The 19,129-nt window shown below is 46.7% G+C and overlaps 1 protein-coding gene and 1 non-coding gene across 2 annotated transcripts in view; one reads left to right on the top strand and one right to left on the bottom strand.

Annotated features, from left to right (window-relative positions):
• Positions 1–3,766: 3,766 nt before the first annotated feature.
• LOC129019706 (uncharacterized) overlaps positions 3,767–19,129 on the top strand; it is a 46,085-nt gene continuing 30,722 nt past the window's right edge. The window contains exons 1-3 of the mRNA XM_063647251.1: positions 3,767–3,794; positions 13,122–13,210; positions 15,507–15,656. The gene's annotated coding sequence lies outside the window, so the exon portion shown is untranslated. The remainder of the gene's footprint in view (positions 3,795–13,121; positions 13,211–15,506; positions 15,657–19,129) is intronic.
• On the bottom strand, positions 16,583–16,685 carry LOC129023082 (U6 spliceosomal RNA). The gene has a single exon (XR_008496662.1). It is a non-coding gene; the product is annotated as a U6 spliceosomal RNA (small nuclear RNA).

Below are 19,129 nucleotides of genomic sequence, written 5' to 3'. Positions count from 1 at the left end.
TTTTAGACGATGGTGAGTTAGGCCCGGGGAAAACAGGGTGAGCAAGTTCCCAGGGGATGACCTGTCCGAGGGGCAGCTCCCAACAACAGGACAGACAGAGACCAGCTAAGAGGGGGGATACAAAAGAGACGGACACAGGGGCAGAGCAAGGCCCTTTAAGGCAGTGAGCGATGGGATGCGCCCGTTTGGGGACCCGAAGTGCAGGGCGGTGAGAGAACCAGGTTGCACAGCAGTTTCTTCCTGGTCCACCAGCAGGCTTCCCTGGGCCATGTCTGGGAGGGGCAGACATGTGGGGGCTCTTAGCTCCCCTACCATAGGGCAGAAGTAAGGTTATGAATTAGGGGGTGGGAACAGAAGCCTCTGGGAAGAGGGGACCTCGGGATTTTAGCACCAAGACTCCCAGAGGCAATCTGGCCTGGAGGCAGAGGGATGGCCACTGTGACCTAGGAGCCCACCTGTGAGTCTGAGATTCTCTATGCTGGAAGATGCCAGAATGGAAGACTCCTAGGCAAATCAGGAAGGACCAGGGCCCTTCAGAGGGTCCCGAATCTTCCCATGGAGAAGAAATGGGAAGCTGACCCTGGAACCCGGCACTGGCCCTACTCAACCAATTCCTTTTGTGGTAAATGGGCAGGGTCTGCCTCCTGCAGCTTCCCCCTGGAGTGAGTGCAGAGGCTGTATCCCTAGGAAGGAGTATCTTACCCCTAGCCTGCCCACTGTTCTCGTCGCAAGCTGCAGGCTGCTGCCCCAAGTGTACAGATGAATCCGAGTTCTAACAAGCGAAAACCAAACAGAGTAACCTTTGAGCCATCGACATTACAAGTCTCTTGGAAGTCCAACTTACCGGGTGAGCAGTTGGTTCTGTCTCTCAGTTAACTGCAGGTGCTCAGAAGTGGTGGTGATTGCCCAAGCCCTCACTTGAGGTGTACCTAATGGGCACACATCTGCCCACTTCTGGCTACCCCTGTCACAGCTCTAGTCTCTCCATGACTGTGCTTTTTCAGGCCTGCCTCCCTGAGAAGCCTGGAGCTGAGCCAGGAACAAGACATTGCCTGAGACTTTGAGTGACATTTCGTCTAGCTGACAGCTGTTCAGGAGAGCCAGAGCGCGTGCTCTCTCTCTCTCTCTCTCTCTCTCTCTCTATATATATATATATATATTCTTTTTTTTTTTTTTTTTGAGACATGGTCTCATTCTGTCACCTAGGCTAGAATGCAGTGGCACCATCATACCTCTCTGCAGCCTTGACCTCCTGGGCTCAAGCAGTCCTCCCACCTCACCCTCCCAAGTAGCTGGGAGTACAGGTGCGTGCCACCATGTCCAGCTAATTTTTGGTTATTTGTAGAGATGAGGTCTCATTATGTTGGCCAGGCTGTTCTCGAACTCCTGGGCTTAAGTGATTCTCCTACTTTGGCCTACCAAAGTGCTAGGATTACAGGCATGAGCCACTGCACCCAGGCAGAGAAATCTTTAGATAACATCTACATGCCAACATTCCCAAATTGGTGTCTGCAGTCCAGATCTGCAATTCTGGAATTCCAGGCTCTTACATCCAACTGCCTATTGATATCTCCACTTTGATGCCTAGTAGACATCTCAAAATTAATATATTCCAAACCAAACTCTTAACTTTATTCCCAACTGCAAATCTGTTCTGTTCCCCACATCATTTAATGAGAACTCAATCTTTCCAGTGTCTCAAGGCCAAAATTCTTGACTTCTCTCTCTCATACTCACATCTAGCCATCAACTATTCCTATTGGTTCTACCTTCAACATGGATACAGAATCTGATCATTCACTTCTAACCACCTCCCTTGGTGTGAACCACCGTCTCACCTCTGGATTATTGTCACAACCTCCCAGTTGGTCTCTTGCTTCTGCCCACACCCCATGCCATTCTCCACCTCTACTCCTGATCTATTCTCAGCTGAACAGCCAGAGTGCTGTTGTTAATCAAAGTCAGACCACTTTTATTCCAAACCTGCCCAGGGCTCCTGTCCCCAGAGCCAATTGTCTTTACAATAAGCTACGAGTCCCTCATGATCTGCCCCATTACTGCTTTACCTTCACCTCCTACCACCCCTCCCTGCTCCTCCCATTCCAGGCACCCAGGCTTCCTTGCTGTTCCTTGAGCTTTCCAGGCACGATCCTGCCTCTGGGGCTTCACATTTGCTATTGCCTTGGCTTAGAATGCTCTCTTACCAGATATATAAATGGCTTGCCATTCACGTCCTTCAAGCCCACTTAAATTCAATGAGATTTTCTTTGACCTCTGTGTATATACAAACCTATATGGGCAAATACAAAATAAAAATTCTTTTAGAAGGGTAGTTCCTATGAAGGAACTCCCTGGTGTGTAAGAAGCTCTATGACAGCAAAGATTATTGTCTATTTTGTTCCCTGATGTGTCTAGGAGAGTCCTTTTATATAGTAGGTGCTCAATAAATGTATGCTGAAGAATGCACTCATTGATTTCCTACTATATGCCAGGAAGCATTCTAAATTTTTTTTCACATATTAATTTATTTAAATCCACAACAATAATAGATACTGTGATGATCATCTCCAGGTTAAGATGTCAGAACTGAAGCTTGGGGGATTTTAATTTGCTCAAGATCACTTCTTACATGTATTAAGCCTCATTGTTCATTTAATCCTCAAATAATAACAGATAGTATCATCTTCCCTGTCATACAGATGGGGAAGGTAAAGTTGACAGAGTTTAATTTGCTGGAGATCACAGAGCTGATGAAGCAGAGGAGCTGAACTTGGAACTCATGCAGTTTGGTGCCAGGGTCATTGTGTGTAGCTCCCGTGCTTTGGGTCCAAGTCCTATTCTGAGGGGCTTTTCTTGCAGGGCAATGTGAGAGGGCAGCAGCAACTTGAACTCAGGCCCGTGTCCCATGTTGCTTTGAAGCCCAGTGATGTCACCAGCTCCTTCCTCTTGCTTTACCTTCTCCCAACTTCACTTGGGGCAAACAGGCTCTATTCCTGGCTTCAACCCTCAGGCTCAGGGAGGCATGCCCTGAAGGCTGTGCCAGTCTAGTTGGCAAAGAAGCCTCCCAGGCCGACTTGGGGTTTCAAGTCCATTCACAACCAAAACTTTCGAAGTCAGTCTAGGACAGCCCTAGAAATCTGTGGCCACTGGGAGTGACTTAAAGGTCTCCTCCCAATTGTTCTTCCATCCCGGGCCATACCTGATGCAGAAAATCTTTTTTTTCTTTTCTTTCTTTCTTTTTTTTTTTTTTTTTTTGGAGATGTAGTCTCACTCTGTTGCCCAGGCTGGAGTGCAGTAGTGCGATCTCGGCTCACTGCAACCTCTGCTTCCTGGGTTCAAGCGATTCTCCTGCCTCAGCCTCCCGAGTAGCTGGGACTACAGGTGCGTGCCACCACACTCAGCTAATTTTTTATTTTTAGTAGAGATGGGGTTTAACCATGTTGGCCAGGCTGGTCTTGAACTCCTGACCTCGGGTGATCCACCCACCTCGGCCTCCCAAAGTGCTGGGATTACAGGTGTGAGCCACTGCGCCCGGCTGAAAATCTCTTAACTAGTCCCCACATGATGGCCTTTCCACGTTGGCTTTCATTGGCCTAGAGAAGCTGGTTCTGGGGACCCTGGTAGCTTCTGGGCCTTCTTGGTGGACAGGAAGGGAGGGGGAAGATGACTCTGCCTTCCTGTTCCATCTGGTGGAATCAGCTAAACTCCCCCAACTACATCCCTTTTCAGGACTGCGCCAATCAGAAAGAGAAGCCTATGAGTTCATAGTGGAATTTCTAGAAGAAGAACATATGGTAAGAAAGTTTTCTGGACCTTTGTGTGAACTGAGGTGGAAAGTAGAAAAAAATAAGAGGGCTTATGCCTCCTTGGGTTTTGAGTACCAGCCCTGGCTTGGAAGCCACCAGATACTCAGCCCATTGTTGCCTCCTGACTGGGCAGATCTTTGGTGGCTAGGCCACCGGACAGGGTGTCTAGGTCTCAGATCTTGCAGTTCCCTTCCTGTAGGAAGGATCTTTGTCAGAGATCCTTAGCCCCACTGTCCTCCAGAGCCCTACACAGGTGGCCAGACATTGGTGAGCAGCAGTCCTGGGGACAGGGACATTGCACTGAGAAAATCAAGTGAGCAATCCATCCTTTGGCCTAGTTGATCGGAATCTGGACTGGGTGTGAGGGGCAGGGCTGGGGTGTAGGTCTCAGGTGCTGCCTGTGGGCAGAGCTAAGGGCTGAAGCCCAGCTTATGGGCAGCAGTCTGTGTATTGTGTCCTGGTCTGAGTTCACCAAGCTGAAGTTCCTGAGAGCTGTGGAAACCTTGAATAGTGTTGTGTGTGCCCAGGCAGATGGCAATATGGACGATTACTATCCCAAAGCCATCCTGGCCAAGAAAATTGAGGTGAGAAAGACCCAAGCTCTTCTGGGAGTTGGTCATTCAGGGATGAGGATGACAAGTCCCGGACCTGAGGGCTGGCATCTCTCTCTGAGGGGGGGTTCTTGTTTTTTTTTTTTTTTGTTTCCTGGCCTTTCTAGATACTAATTCTTGAAGAATCCACTGAGATTTTGACGGGCAACATGCGTCAGCAAGCCATGCTCTGCATCGTGGCGCTGAGGTGCCTTTCCTGCCCTTACCCACTCAGAACGCCTGGGTCTCTGGTGCTGAGAACATTTGGGTTGGGAGGAAGGGCAAGGTTTGGGGACTTAACTTTTGGCCTGTGGGTGGCACAGCCCCAGTGTCTGCCACTTTATCTGCCTGCATCCTTGGGTGGAGGGGGTGTTCTCCAATTGTACTTTTGGAAGCCTATTAGGACGTCCAGTGAGGAAAGCTCCCCCAGCAGCCCAGGCCCTCCTTCCCTGGAGGAGAGGCTATTAGAAAGTGTTTGGGGGCTCAGGTCCCCACTGTTTCCTGCATCTCAGAAAGAGCAGCAGAGCACATTCTCCCAGAGGGTCCTAGAAACATAACCCAGTCTCTCTCAGGGACCCCAAAGCCGCTTGTCATTCCCTGCCTCTCCCTGCAGTCAGGTGAATCCACCATTCCACTTGTCCAAGAAGCTGGATCTGGTAAATGTGGGCATCTCCAGCCTGTTCTCTCTGCTGCCCATTGTGCCCAGCCTGTACCGAAGAGACAATGCGAGTCTCTACCTCCAGATAATCCCCACCTCTTCATGGAGAGCTCCATGGGGAGGGTTTGTCTTTGGAGTCACCTTCTGCCCTGTAACTCCCCCGCCTTTCTCCTGCTCTGACCTCTCTGCAGAGCTCTTGGCCCCGTGTTCCTGGGGCTGCCAAGAAGCACTCCAGCTGTCATACCTTCACCTGTCTTTCCAGGGATTGGCCCATGCTCCCACCCTATCCTTGCTCACTAAGGCTCGCAGCAGCCTCAGTTATGGGAGGAGACAGTCTGATAATAAAACCCACAGATACTGTGGAGCAACTGACCAGTAGACTGCCAAATCTTCCCAGGGGCCTGTAGTTTTTTATTTTATTTTTAATTTTTAAATTTTGAGATGGGGTCCCACTCTGTTGCCCAGGCTGGAGTATAACGGTGCAATCGTAGCGCACTGCAGCCTCAACCTCCGGGGCTCAAGCTATCTTCCCACCTCAGCCTTTATAGTTTTAAAAATAGATGTTTCCTGGACCCAACAGAATGAATCTAATGCGGAGAGTCCCACGGGGTCTGGCTTTCCTGGGGAGAATGGCCCAATGCCTACATTTCACCAATGGGCTCACAATTTGGGCTGGACCTGGTCCAGTCTTCATTGAGGCCAAGAAAGGTCAGTACCAAGGAAGATCAGAGTGTGGCTGACCATGAGAGAGAGACTGCCAGGGGTGGCAGAGCCAGGCTGGCCCCACTTCCTTCCTCCAGAGGTAGGGGACGAGGAGATGGGGGAGTGCCCCCAGGGAGCCGAGCTGGCACTGTGGCAGTCTGTTCTGGACACTCCCTGTCTCTTCACTTGTCAGACGGTCCAGGCCTTAGACAACATGTTGCAGGCTCTTGTGATGGACAGTATGAACCCCAACATGCTCATACTACAAAACTTCCTGGAGGTAAGTGGCTGTGGAAATCAAGGAAACTGAAAGTCCATATTAATTCTAGTATGTTTGGGAGGAAAGGAAAAGAATATCAAGATAGCCTAGGTGTCATTCTAGTCCAAAGACCATGGGTTCTCAAGCCTCAGCACGCGTAAACATCACTTGAAGACAAATTTCTGTATCTCCCAGGAAATATCGTTTTGAGGATCACATTTTTGCAAACATAGCCAACTAAGCTGAGGACCCATTTCTGCCCAGGACTTGGACGTATTGGGGCTTCAATGGTAATAACATTTATATCTGTGCCAGACTTTAATCTTCAAAGTATTTTCCCCTTTTGCAGTGTCTGCTGTTGCTCTGTGATAAAGAAGACCTCAGTGCTTAACCACAGGCTACTTTTATATCCCTTAATGTAATCACCACCAGAGACTCATTGTATTTCTTTAACTGTCTTTAGAGCTTTAGAGCGTTTCAAATATTCTTAGTTATGACAAATTGTTATCTCCTGAGGGTGGTTTGAGTTGGGGAAACAGCCAAGAGTCACTTGAAACCGACTTTCATGAACAGGATGGTAATCAATTAGGATAATAAAATTTTGCATAAAACATTAGGTGTGACTACAAAGAAGGAGACAAGATTGCCCAGGCATCTTATAAAAAGACCTTGACAAGGCTGGGCACGATGGCTTATGCCTGTAATCCCAGCACTTTGGGAGGCCGAGGCGGGTGGATCACTTGAGGTCAGGCGTTTGTGACCAGCCTGGCCAACGTGGTGAAACCCTGTCTCTACTAAAAATACAAAAAAATTAGCTGGGCGTGGTGGTGGGCACCTGTAATCCCAGCTACTCGGGAGGCTGAGGCAGGAGAATCGCTTGAACCCAGAAAGTGGAGGTTGCAGTGAGCCGAGATCGCGCCATTGCACTCCAGCCTGGGCAACAAGAGTGAAACTCCGTCTCAAAAAAAAAAACACCCCGAAAAACCCAAAAAGACCTTGATAAGGGCTTTAGCTAGAGGGAAATTTGTGCACTTTTGGACGAGTGACATAGTTCTTTTGGAATGTATCATCCCTGGTATGTTTGTTGAGAAGGATTTTTGTGCTTTTTAGGCAACCTCGCTATAAATGTAAGAACAAATATTCTGTTGTTCTTGGAGCCTGTGGGGAACAGAGATGCAAAACTTTGGTCCTGGTCAGGGTAGAGTCTTCAAGACATCCATTACTGGGGTTCTCATAATCCAAAGATAAATGATGCCCTGCAAAAGTACCACCTGAAACAGGTTCCAACATTTTGTATAAAATAGTGGAGGAATCAATTTATCTTGATAAATAAAATTAAAGTATAAAAATAAGTTATTTTTATGTGTAACAAAATTTATTTTTGCTACTTTGAGGTAATTCTCAGTCAAGTGTGTATATTTTAGACATATTTTTCCTACAAAATGACATGATAGCATAATACAACATCATTTATTTCACATTTGACTTTGCAGAGCTGGATCAGAAAGGTTGAATTTGAGGGCTATATGGTTTTCTTAAGGGCCCTCCTTTTTCTTTTATCTTCTTTTTTTCCGTTTTTAAATTAAGGTATAATTTACATATAGTGTAATTCAGCTTTTAGTGTGTAGATCTGTGGGTTTTGACAAATGGATGCAGTCCTGTAACTACAGCCACAATTAAGCTATAGAGCAGTTCTATCACCCCCCCCATTTCCCCCATGACTCTATGGTCAACCCCTTCCCCATTCCCCATCCCTGGCAATGGCTGATTTGTTTCCTGTCCCTATAGTTTTGCCTTTTCTAAAGTGTCATCTAGGTGCAGTGGTTCATGCCTGTAGTCCCAGCACTTCGGGAGAGGGCGAGGTAGGGGGATCACCTAAGCCAAGGAGTTTGAGACCAGCCTGGGCAACATATGACACCCCGTCTCTACTAAAAATAAAAAAAATATATTAGCTGGGCATGTGGTGTGTGCCTGTTGTCTCAGCTACTTGGGAGGCTGTGGTGAGGGGATCGCCTGAAGTCTAGAGGTTGAGGCTGCAGTGAGCTGTGATCGTGCTACTGCACTCCAGCCTGGGCAACAAAGCTAGACCCTGTCTCGAAAATAATTAATTAATTAATTAAGATAATTAAAATGTTATCTAAGGCTGAGGACTCCAGCCTGGGGAACAAAGTGAGACCCTATCTCAAAAATAAATAAATAAAATAATTAAAATGTTATCTAAGGCTGAGTACAGTGGCTCATGCCTGTAATTCCAGCACTTTGGGAGGATCACTTGAGCCCAGGAGATCAAGACCAGCCTGGGCAACAGTGAGACCCCCATCTCTACAAATAATAAAAAAATTATCCGGGCATGGTGGTGTGTACCTGTGGTCCCAGCTACTTGGGAGGCTGAGGTGGGAAGATCACCTGAGCCCAGGAGGTCGAAGCTGCAGTGAGCTGTGACAGTGCCACTGCACTCCAGCCTGGGCAATATACAGGGAGACCTTGTCTCAAAAAAAAAAAAAAAAGACATCTAAGTAGAATTATCCAGTAGACAGTTTCTGGAGTCTGTCTTCTTTCATTTAGCATAATGCATTTGAGATTTATTCATGTTGTTACGTGTATCAGTACTTTGTTTCTTTTTATTTTTTAATTGAGTAGATGGATCACAGTTTGTGCATTAATTTTCCAGCTGAGGAACTTTGGGGTTGTTTCCAGACTGGGATGATTACAAATGAAGCTGCTATAAATCTTTGTGTGCAGGCTTTTGTATGAACATAGGTTTTTATTTCACTTGAGTAAATTTCTTAGAGTGGGACTGCTGTGTTGTATGGCATGTGGATGTTTCACTTTATAAGATACTTCCCAGCCAAGTGCGGTGGCCCACGCCTGTAATCCCAGCCCTTGGGGAGGCCGAGGAGGGCGGATCACCTGAGGTCGGGAGTTTGAGACCAGCCTGACCAACATGGAGAAACTCCATTTCTACTAAAAATACAAAATTAGCCGGGCGTGGTGGCACATGCCTGTAATCCCAGCTATTTGGGAGGCTGAGGCAGGAGAATCGCTGGAACCTAGGAGGCAGAGGTTGCTGTGAGCCGAGATTGCACCACCACACTCCAGCCTGGGCAACAAGAGCAAAACTCCCTCTCAAAAAAAAAAAAAAAAAAGTGGGGGATACTTCCAAAGTGTTTTCCCAATTGGCCGTTTTCCATTCCCACTAGCAATGTGTAAGAGTCCCAGTTACTCTGCATCCCTGCAGCATGTGGCATTGTTAGTGTTTCCTTTTAGTCATTCTTATAGATGTGTAGTGGTATCTCTTTGTGGTTTTAACATGCGTTTCCTAGTGACTAATGTTGGGGACCTTTTCATAGACATATTTGCCATCTATATATCTGCTTTGATGAAGCGTCTATTTAAATCTTTTGCCCATTTTTTTATTGGATTGTTTTCTTATTTGGGTGTTTGAGGGTTCTTTTATTTTATTTTGTTTTATTTGAGATAGGATCTTACTCTGTTGCCCAGGCTGGAGAGCAGTGACACCATCACCACTCACTGCAGCCTCAAACCTCCCTGAGAGACCTTCCCACCTCAGGCTCCTGAGTAGCTAGGACCATAGGTGTGTGCCACCATGCTCCACTAATTTTTGAATGTTATGGGCCAGGCACAGTGGCTCATGCCTGCGGTCCCAGCACTTTGAGAGGCTGAGGCGGGTGGATCACTTGAGGTCAGGAGTTCGAGACCAGCCTGGCCAACGTGACAGAACCTCATCTCTACTAAAAATACAAAACTTAGCCAGGTGTGGTGGCATATGTCTGTAATCCCAGCTACTGAGGTGGCTGAGGCAGGATAATCTCTTGAACCTGGGGGGAAAAGGTTGCAGTGAGCCAAGATCATGCCACTGCACTCCAGCCTGGGCAACAGAGTGAGACTCCGTCTCAAAAAAAAAAAAAAAGAAAAAATTTATGTAGAGCTACGGTCTCCATATGTTGCCCATACTGGTCTTGAGCTCCAGGGTGCAAGCAATCCTCCTGCCTTGGCCTCCCAAAGTGCTGGTATTATAAGTGTGTGAGCCACCACGCCCAGCCTTGAGAGCTCTTTGTATATTCTGGATGTAAATATTTTGTCAGATATGTGATTTGCAGACATTTTCTCCCATTTTGTGGCCTGACTTTATACAGTGTCTTTTTTTTTTCTTTTTTGAGATGGAGTCTCACTCTGTCACCCAGGCTGGAGTGCAGTGGCATGATCTCAGCTCACTAAACCTCTGCCTCCCCGGTTCAAGCAATTCTCCTGCCTCAGCCTCCTGAATAACAGGGATTACAGGCATGTGCCACCACACCCGGTTAATTTTTGTATTTTTAGCAGAGACAGGATTTCACCATATTGGCCGGGCATTCATTGAATACCCACATCGTGTTGAACTCCTAACCTCAGGTGACTCAGCCACCCAAAATGTTGGGATTACAGGCGTGAGCCACTACACCCAGCCCTGGCCACTCTTAACAGTATCTTTTGAAGAGCAGGTAGTTATTCATTTTGATGAAGTCCAAATCATTATTATTTTTTATGGTTATACTTTCTTTGTATTATTTAGGAATTTTTGCCTTCCTTAAGTATTTTCTCATTTTCTTCTAGAATGTTATCATTCTAGATTTTAAGTCTGTGGTCAATTCTGAATTAACTTTTGTATTGGCCGTTTAGGTACATGTTGTAGTTCATTTTTCTTTTTTTTGGCACATGGCTGTCCACGATGGGGCTCAATGCTCTGGGAGAAAGGCTACCCTGAAGGATACCTGTCCAGCAGCTATGATATGGGACACGCTTTCCCAAAAGTTTGTAGCAAGCAGGATACAGGCCTGTCTTCCCTGGTGGGATCTCAACTTAGTGTGATAATAATAACACTTACAGGGCTGCTGGGAGGATAGAGTGGATTATTCTATTCAGAATACTTACCTGTGTCACTATTATTATTAACCTCCAGAAATGAATGGCTCTGAATCTCATCCTTCAGAGACCACTTTACCCCTTCCCCTGGCCTAGCAGGTAGGGGTTTGCATGGATATGCCACCAAGAGAACCCTGTCTCCCCACCTTATCCCATTCCTGCTTACCCACTGCTTTGTAATTCTACATCTAAGGCACAGCACTGTCTTTAAACAGTCCTGTCAGAAGAGACCCAGAAGGTAGCAGGTGAAGCCCCGGAGACTTTTTTTTTGAGACAGAATCTCACTCTGTGTCCCAGGCTGGAGTGCAATAGTGCGATCTCAGCTCACTGCAACCTCCACCTCCCAGGTTCAAGCCATTCTGCTGCCTCACCCTCCCGAGTAGATGGGACCACAGGCATGCACCACCACACCCAGCTAATTTTTTGTGTAGCCCCGGAGACTCTTAAACACACCTTTGCTTTGCCAAGTTCATGGGGCCGTGTGCTCTGGTGCCTGCCACAACTCCCTCCTTTTTGTGTTTTTAGCAGTCAGGGATGTGGAATTGAGAAGGAAGGGAGCAGCAGTCCCACAGAAGGTGTTCACAAGGTCTCTTTACTCCTTTTCCAGATCATCTTACCTTGGTCATTACTGTCAGACAAAGTGCATGAACAGATGCGGGCCTTGGGCACTATTTCCCGGTTGCTGAGGTTTATTTGCAATTTCCCCGAACTGTCAGTGAGTGCTTGGAGTGGGGAGAAAGGCTGACCCAGCGGGCCCTGCTTCTCTGCACATGGGGTACCTGAGAGTTTGTGGTTCTACAGGGGTTTACTGGGGGGTGGGCGGTCAGAGTGTCCCTCTTTTTTTGCATTAGTGCCTTTTCTGTTCCTATGGGGTAAGAGACTTGACTTGTTTGCTTGGTTTGCCCTTGGCCAAGTGAGTTCCAATTGGCTGGACACATCTCAGCCTTGTTGGGGGACCTTGGCCTAAACAGCTGGGTTGGGTCCACAGCTTCCAACTGGCTAACATGTTTCAGGGATCTGGCTGCCCCATTTCCCTGGGTGCTGCTTTGAAAGGTTTTCCTGGGCAGAGAAAGAGTGTGGAGCTGGTGTGGTGAGGGGATACATGCAGGCAAATGATTTAGTGGCGTAGAGGGGCGGGGAGGTTGGAGAGGAATGGTGGCCACAGTATGGGGAAGTTCCTTTTGGGGCGATGGGGAGTTAACCAGTTTCCTTTTCTGGGCAGCACATGGAGGAATTCTCGATGAGTGGGAAACTAATGAACATCTTCGGCCTCTTCGTCATGGGCTGCAACCACGAGATCAGCATAGAGGCATCAGAGGCGTTGCATTATCTGTTCAAAATCCTTGTGCTTCAGAGAAGTAGGCAACATGAACCTGGGTGGCCACTGGGCTACAGCCGTGGGGACCCATGAATAACAACAGCATATAAGCACTGTTCATTGAATGCCCACATTGTGCCAGGCACACGATGAAGGGCAGTTCCTTCTCACGAGGGCAGTGGAGTAAATATGCTATGATGCCCCAAGATGAGGGATCCCCATTACAAGTAGATCTGGAAACTGTATCTGGATGAGCTCCAACCCTACTGCTGATGCAATGCCCTCTTGGAAGAGATTCTAAGAGATTCTCGGGGAAAAGGGCAGCTAGGCTTGCAGCCACCTATGGAATCAACTTGGATCCTCAGTATTTCCCAGTGGTCTCAGCCTTACTGCTAGGCCTAAGACTGGGAAAATGAACATCTTTTCTTAGGGAACAAATTTGGGAGTCCCAGATTGAGCCCCTCTTTGCTCGAGGAAAACAAAAAATACAAACAGTCATACACGCTTACTGAGGTGCCAGGAGGATTTGCAAATATCCCTAAATGGAGTTTCAGAAACTCTGACTTCTCATGGTTCAACAGGGCATACTTCTTATAAGGGCATTTGCTCAGCACCCACGGGTAGAACAGTCCACATTCTGGCACAGGGCAGGAACAGCTGCAAGGACCACACTGAGTCCCCAGCCACATTCTCCCTCCACCCATTGGCCTGGTGCTGGGGAACTCTTCCCATTCTGTTGAGCAAATGTTATTTCACCCATTTCACTCTGTTGATCTTCTCTGAGGTTTGGAGGGGAAATAAAGAAGGGTGTGTTCCTATTTCCCTGTTAAGGCCCTGCCCCTTAATTGTTGTTTTTGGATTGAAGGTGTGAAACAGAAGACAGAGACTATCCTGAAGGATTTGCAGAAGCATTTCCATGGAGCATGGCTTGCCAGCCTGCGGAATCTAACACTGGTAACCCTCACTCTCCACAGTGCATGAAATGCCCAGATGGGGAGCCATGACAGGGAAGAAAGAGAGCTGGGGTGGGGAGATTGTAGATGGCCTGGGTGGGGCCACAGAGGAGTACTCCTTCACCCAGGGGAGTGTCTCCAAAGCTCAAGGTCTCATGGATAGCAGGCTGGAGCGGTAAGACTCATTCCCTAGCTGCACTTGAGTTGACTGAGGCTTGAGGTCACTGAGAGAGTTCTTTTTTTTTTGAAATAGAGGCTTGCTCTGTCGCCCAGGCTGGAGTGGCACGATCTCAGATTACTGCAACATCTGACTCCTGGGTTCAAGTGATTCTGTAGCCTCAGCCTCCCGAGTAGCTGGGATTACAGGTGCGTGCAACCACACCCAGCTAATTTTTGTATTTTTTAGTAGAGATGGGGTTTCACCACGTTGGCCAGGCTGGTCTCAGACTCCTGACTTCAGGTGATCCACCCGCGTTGGCCTCCCAAAGTGCTAGGATTACAGGCGTGAGCCACTGCACCTGGCCAAGAGAGTTCTTTAAAAGAAGTATAGTCAACCCTATTCTCCTCCTACAGATTGTGCCCTTGTACCTTATTCGTAGCCTAGCCTTAATTTTTTTTATTCAGTAAAGATGTATTGGTTGTCTTAGCTGGGTATGGTGGCTCATGCCTGTAATCCCAGCACTTTGGGAGGCCGAGGCGGGTGGATCACGAGGTCAGGAGATCGAGACCATCCTGGCTAACACAGTGAAACCCCATCTCCACTAAAAATACAAAAAAAAAAAAATTAGCTGGGCATGGTGGCAGGCGCCTGTAGTCCCAGCTACTCGGGAGGCTGAGGCAGGGGAATGGTGTGAACCTGGGAGATGGAGCTTGCAGTGAGCCGAGAGCATGCCGCTGCACTCCAGCCTGGGCGACAGAGCGAGACTCCATCTCAAAAAAAAAAACCAAAAAGATATATTGGTTGTCTTAGATATGGTGTCTCCAGGCTCAATCAACTCAAATCACTCCAATCAGAAATCCAGGAGTCATCCCTTGCTCTTTCCTCTCCCTCACTCTTCACATCCAATTCAACACCAGGTTTGTTCATTCTGCCTCCTGGATAGCTCTTGAATTTGTCCACTCTGCTCCAGCCCCACTGTGGGGCCCCCAGCATCTCTTGCCTGGGTCACTGCAGCAGCCCCTTACTGATCATCCTGTTTCCAACTGTGCTTCTTGTCACATCACTTTCTATGCTACAGTCAGAGAACTGCATTTCTAAAATGCAAATGCTGAGATTTATTATTCCCCTTCAGACTGCATTGACTCCCCACTGTCCTCATTCTAAAGTCCAAACTTGTTCACTTGACCCACAAGACCCTTCATGATCTGGTCCCTGCTGTAACTGTACTGTCTCATCTTGTCTTAGTCTCCCTTTTCCACCTGGCCCAGGTCTCCCTTGCAGGACACAGTCATTAGGCGGAACTTCCTTCCACTCCAGGCCTTTGCATATTCTGTTCCCTCTGCCTGGAACTCTGTCCTTCTTTTTCCTTAGGTCTGAATCATGGCGGTAGGGGAACGAAACACATCCTTCTTCACATGGCAGTAGGAAGGAGAAGTGCTGAGCAAAGGAGAAAGCATCCCTTATAAAACCATCAGATCTTGTGAGAACTCACTCAGTATCACAAGAACAGCATGAGGGTAACCACCCTGACACATGGGGATTATGGGAACTACAATTCAAGATGAGATTTGGGTGGGAATACAGCCAAACTGTATCACTCACATTGCACTATAACTGCCTGTTTACTTGCCCTGACTTGATGGTAAATTCCTTGAGGGTAAAGGCATTGTATGTCTTAGTCGCAGTTGTCCTGAGCTCCCAGCAATAGAACCAGGCACAGAGCTGGGCCTCAATATTGTTTGAGTGAATGAGCTTCATGTGGATATGCAGGTGCAGGCTCAGAGGCATGAGGCATGTCTGCTGTACATAATAGCAGTCCTACTTGCTTTGGAATGCTGCAAGCTCACTAAACATCAGAACTAATTTCCAATGGACTCACTTGCTTGCATTCCAAATGGAAGTAGAAATGCCTTTTGCATTGTCCTCTGTATCAAGTTGTCTGGACCATTGCTCCTTCCTGGAGACTTCAGAGCTGGTGGCACTCTGAAGCTTGGCTCACACCACGGAATAGCCAGATGCTGACCAGGGGCTGCCTCCACTGGCCCCTGGTTGATTGGTCTCTTTGGAAGCCAGAGGCTTTGGGCAGACCCAAGTTGGGATGCTGACATTGTGGAGACAGCTATTCTTCTTTCTTCAGTTCTTCAAGAAATACCTGACCCCTGAGGAGAGAGCAGATATGATCATGGTGAGCATGGAGGCCATGACCAACACCAGCAGGCGTGACATCTCTGCAGCTTCCAAGATGTTAAAGATGATCCTGAAGTACACAATTCCAGAGATCAGGAAGGTAGCAGCTCTGGGGGACCTAATGGTTCAAGGTCAATTTAAGGATTCTTCCTTTCTGTTCTGTTTTGGGTCTTGTTCTATCTCTTACCGGTTTGAGTTTAAAGAATCACACACTTCAAACCAGAAGAGAAAAGGCTAAATGAGGAGTTGTGATTGTGGAAAAGACTCTTCTTTGGGAAGGGTTGACCATCTGGCTTCCATTTCCACCAGGATGGGAAGAAGAATTGAGTCAAAGCTATAGCAGACTACTAGGGGCTGCTAGGACCAGGAGAGACCTCAGTCATTCTTCCTGCTTCCAGACAGTATTTGATATGTTAGATCTATAGGTGCCTTCTTGTTTATTCAGGAGGGATAATTCAGGGGTGTGTGTGTATATAAATATAAATCTAATATATACCCATAAACTTGTGACACACTAACATAAATAGAGATGAAATACAGAGATTCCTTTATGAGAGCTGGGACTGGTTCTCAGTAAAATTAAGACAGCATAGGGCTGGGCGTAGTGGCTTACACCTGTAATCCTAGCACTTTGGGAGGCTGAGGTGGGGGGATCACTTGAGCCTAGGAGTTTGAAACCAGCCTAGGCAATATAGCAAGACCCTATCTCTTAAAAACATTAATAAAAAAATTAAGACAGCACAGTTTAGCTGTCCTTTTTATTATAGTATTTTAAAATATCTTATGGACTGATGGAGTCCCTCTTATTTTAATGGCCTAACCCACTTCTCTAACTCACTTATGACCTCTCCACTATAGGTCCTATGAGCAGTTCCAGGATCTCACATTTTCCACTTCTCTGGCCTGGATTGCCTTTTGATTGAATGCCTCAGAGCAGACCACTAATAAGTTGAAGGGGACCCCAAAGGTCAACTACTCTAACTCCCCACTTGATGCTTGTAATCTCTTTTTAAGGTTTTAAATCTATTTTGTATGGAATGCTTCACGAATTTACATGTCATCCTTGTGCAGGGGCCATGCTAATCTTCTCTGTATTATTCCAATTTTAGTATCTGTGAAGCAAGCAGAATGCTTGTAATCTGTTCGAGAGCACCCCAGACCACTGGACACCCAGACGGTGCTGAAAGCAATCTTGAGGCACTCACTACCTTAAACCATAGCTCATTTGTATTTGTAAATGACTTTCTTTTTAAAAAAAAAATTTTTAATTTACAAAAAGGATATATATTTATGGCATACAACATGATATTTTGAAATATGTATACATTGTGGAATGGTTAAACCAAGCTAATTAACATATCAATTAACTCACATACTTTCTTTTTTGTAGTGAGAACATTGAAAATCTACTGTCTTAGCAAATTTCAAGTATAGAATAGTCACCATGTTGTACAATAGATCTGAACTTATTTCTCCTGTTTAAATGAAATTTTGTATCCTTTGACCAGTATCTCCCCAATCCTCCTCACCTCCAGCCCCTGGTAGCCACCATTGTACTCTCTGCTTCTATGAGTTTGACTTTTTTAGATTCCACATCTAAGTGAGATCACCCAGTATTTGTTTTTCTATACCTGGCTTGTTTTGTTTTTCATAATGTCCTCCAGGTTCATGTATACTGTTAAATGACAGGGTTTCCTTCATTTTTAAGGGTGAATAGCATTCCATTGTGTACATGCCACATTTTCTTTATCCATTTATCTGTTGTTGGAAGCTTAGGTTCTTTCCCTATCATGGCTATTACAAAAAACGCTGCAATGAACAGGGGAGTGCAGATATCTCTTCCAGACACTGGCTTCATTTTCTTTGGCTATATACCCATAAGTGGTATTGGTAGTTTTACTTTTAGTTTTTTGAATAACCTCCATAATGTTGGAATTTTCCATAATGGGTGTGCTAATTTACATTCTACCAACAGTGTATAAGGGTGAACCACTTTCCTTATCTAAAAGTTCTAACTTACAGCGCACTGAAATCTGCATCCCTGTAGTTTCTAGTCCCTGGCCCAAGTTTACCTTCTGGGGTTATGCAGAATTCAATTAATATTCAAGTGTTACTAATGCTAGGTGCTATATACTACGCTAGTTTCTTTTACATACTCTTGTATTGAATTCTTACAACATATCTGTTGTAAGAATTATTTTCTCTTTAGAAATGAGAAGGCCAGGTGCAGTGGCTCACACCTGTAATCCCAGCACTTTGAGAGGCCCAGGAAGGAAGATCACTCGAGTTTGGGAGTTCAAGACCAGCCTGGGCAATATAGTGAGACCTCATTTCTACTAAAAATCAAAAGCATTAGTTGCGCATGGTGGTGCACACTTGTAGTCCCAACTACTAGGGAGGTTGAGATGAGAGGATAGCTTGAACCCATGGGATGGAGGCTGCAGGGAGCTATAATTGCGCCACTGCACCCCAGCTGGGACACCAGAGCTAGACCCTGTCTCAAAAGAAAAACAAAATGAGAAAAGGCTCAAAGAGGCCATGAGCCTTAATTACTGAAGTTTCGTCAGCAGTTATTAGGTGACAGACACTTCCAACCAATTCAGATGCATTAACTCAGAAGTGTTGACGTGGGTAAAATCGTCCTCATATTTTGTGTGAGGAAATAGAGTGCAGAGAGGATGAAAAGCTTTCCCAAGCTCACACAGTTGGTAAGTGGGGAGGTGAAATTCACATCCAGGTAGTATGACTTTAGAGTTTATGCGGACCACCACCTGTTGCCTCCACCCCACATGGCCAGTAAACAGCAACGACTGACTCTTCTCTCCCTCCATAATAGTCTTGGAGGCAGCAATCCTATGCCCTCTGCCTTCCTCTCTCTAAGTTACTCATCCTTAGATTCTTCCTTCATTCTTCGTGACATGGTTTCCAGACATGGTTCTTGTCTCCCCTGGCTGCTCTGTATTTTGTCCCTCTTAAAATATGCGGTCTGTTCCGTGGTGGGCAGGTCTGTATAAAGCTACCCTTAAAATCCAAGGAAGCTGAGAGGTCAAAGAAAGAGGTTGATGAATCCAGTTTCTGAGAAAGAAACTACTCCAGAGGCGGAGGCAGGAGAATTACTTGAACCCAGGAGGCGGAGGTTGCAGTGAGCCCAGATCGCGCCACTACACTCCAGCCTGGGAGGCAGACGGAAACTCCGTCTCAAAAAAAAAAAAAAAAAAAAAAAAAAAAGACCCGGCGTGGTGGCTCACGCTTGTTATCCCAGCACTTTGGGAGGCTGAGGGAGGTGGATCACCCGAGGTCAGGGGTTTGAGACCACCCTGACCAACATGGCAAAACCACATCTCTACTAAAGATACAAAAATTAGCCGGGCATGGTGGCGTGTGCCTGTAGTCCCAGCTACTTGGGAGGCTGAGGTAGGAGAATCGCTTGAAACTGGGGGGTGGAGGTTGCAGTGAGCTGAGATTGCGCACTACACTCCAGCCTGGGTGACCGAGCCAGACTCCGTCTGAAACAAAACAAAAAACAAAACAGAAGCCATGTCCCAGGAGGCTGCGAGACGAGATGATGGACCC

The sequence above is a fragment of the Pongo pygmaeus genome, chromosome 1 (genome assembly GCF_028885625.2).
Source record: "Pongo pygmaeus isolate AG05252 chromosome 1, NHGRI_mPonPyg2-v2.0_pri, whole genome shotgun sequence".
Taxonomy (NCBI): Eukaryota; Metazoa; Chordata; class Mammalia; order Primates; family Hominidae; genus Pongo; species Pongo pygmaeus.
This window is presented reverse-complemented; position numbering and strand designations above follow the sequence as displayed.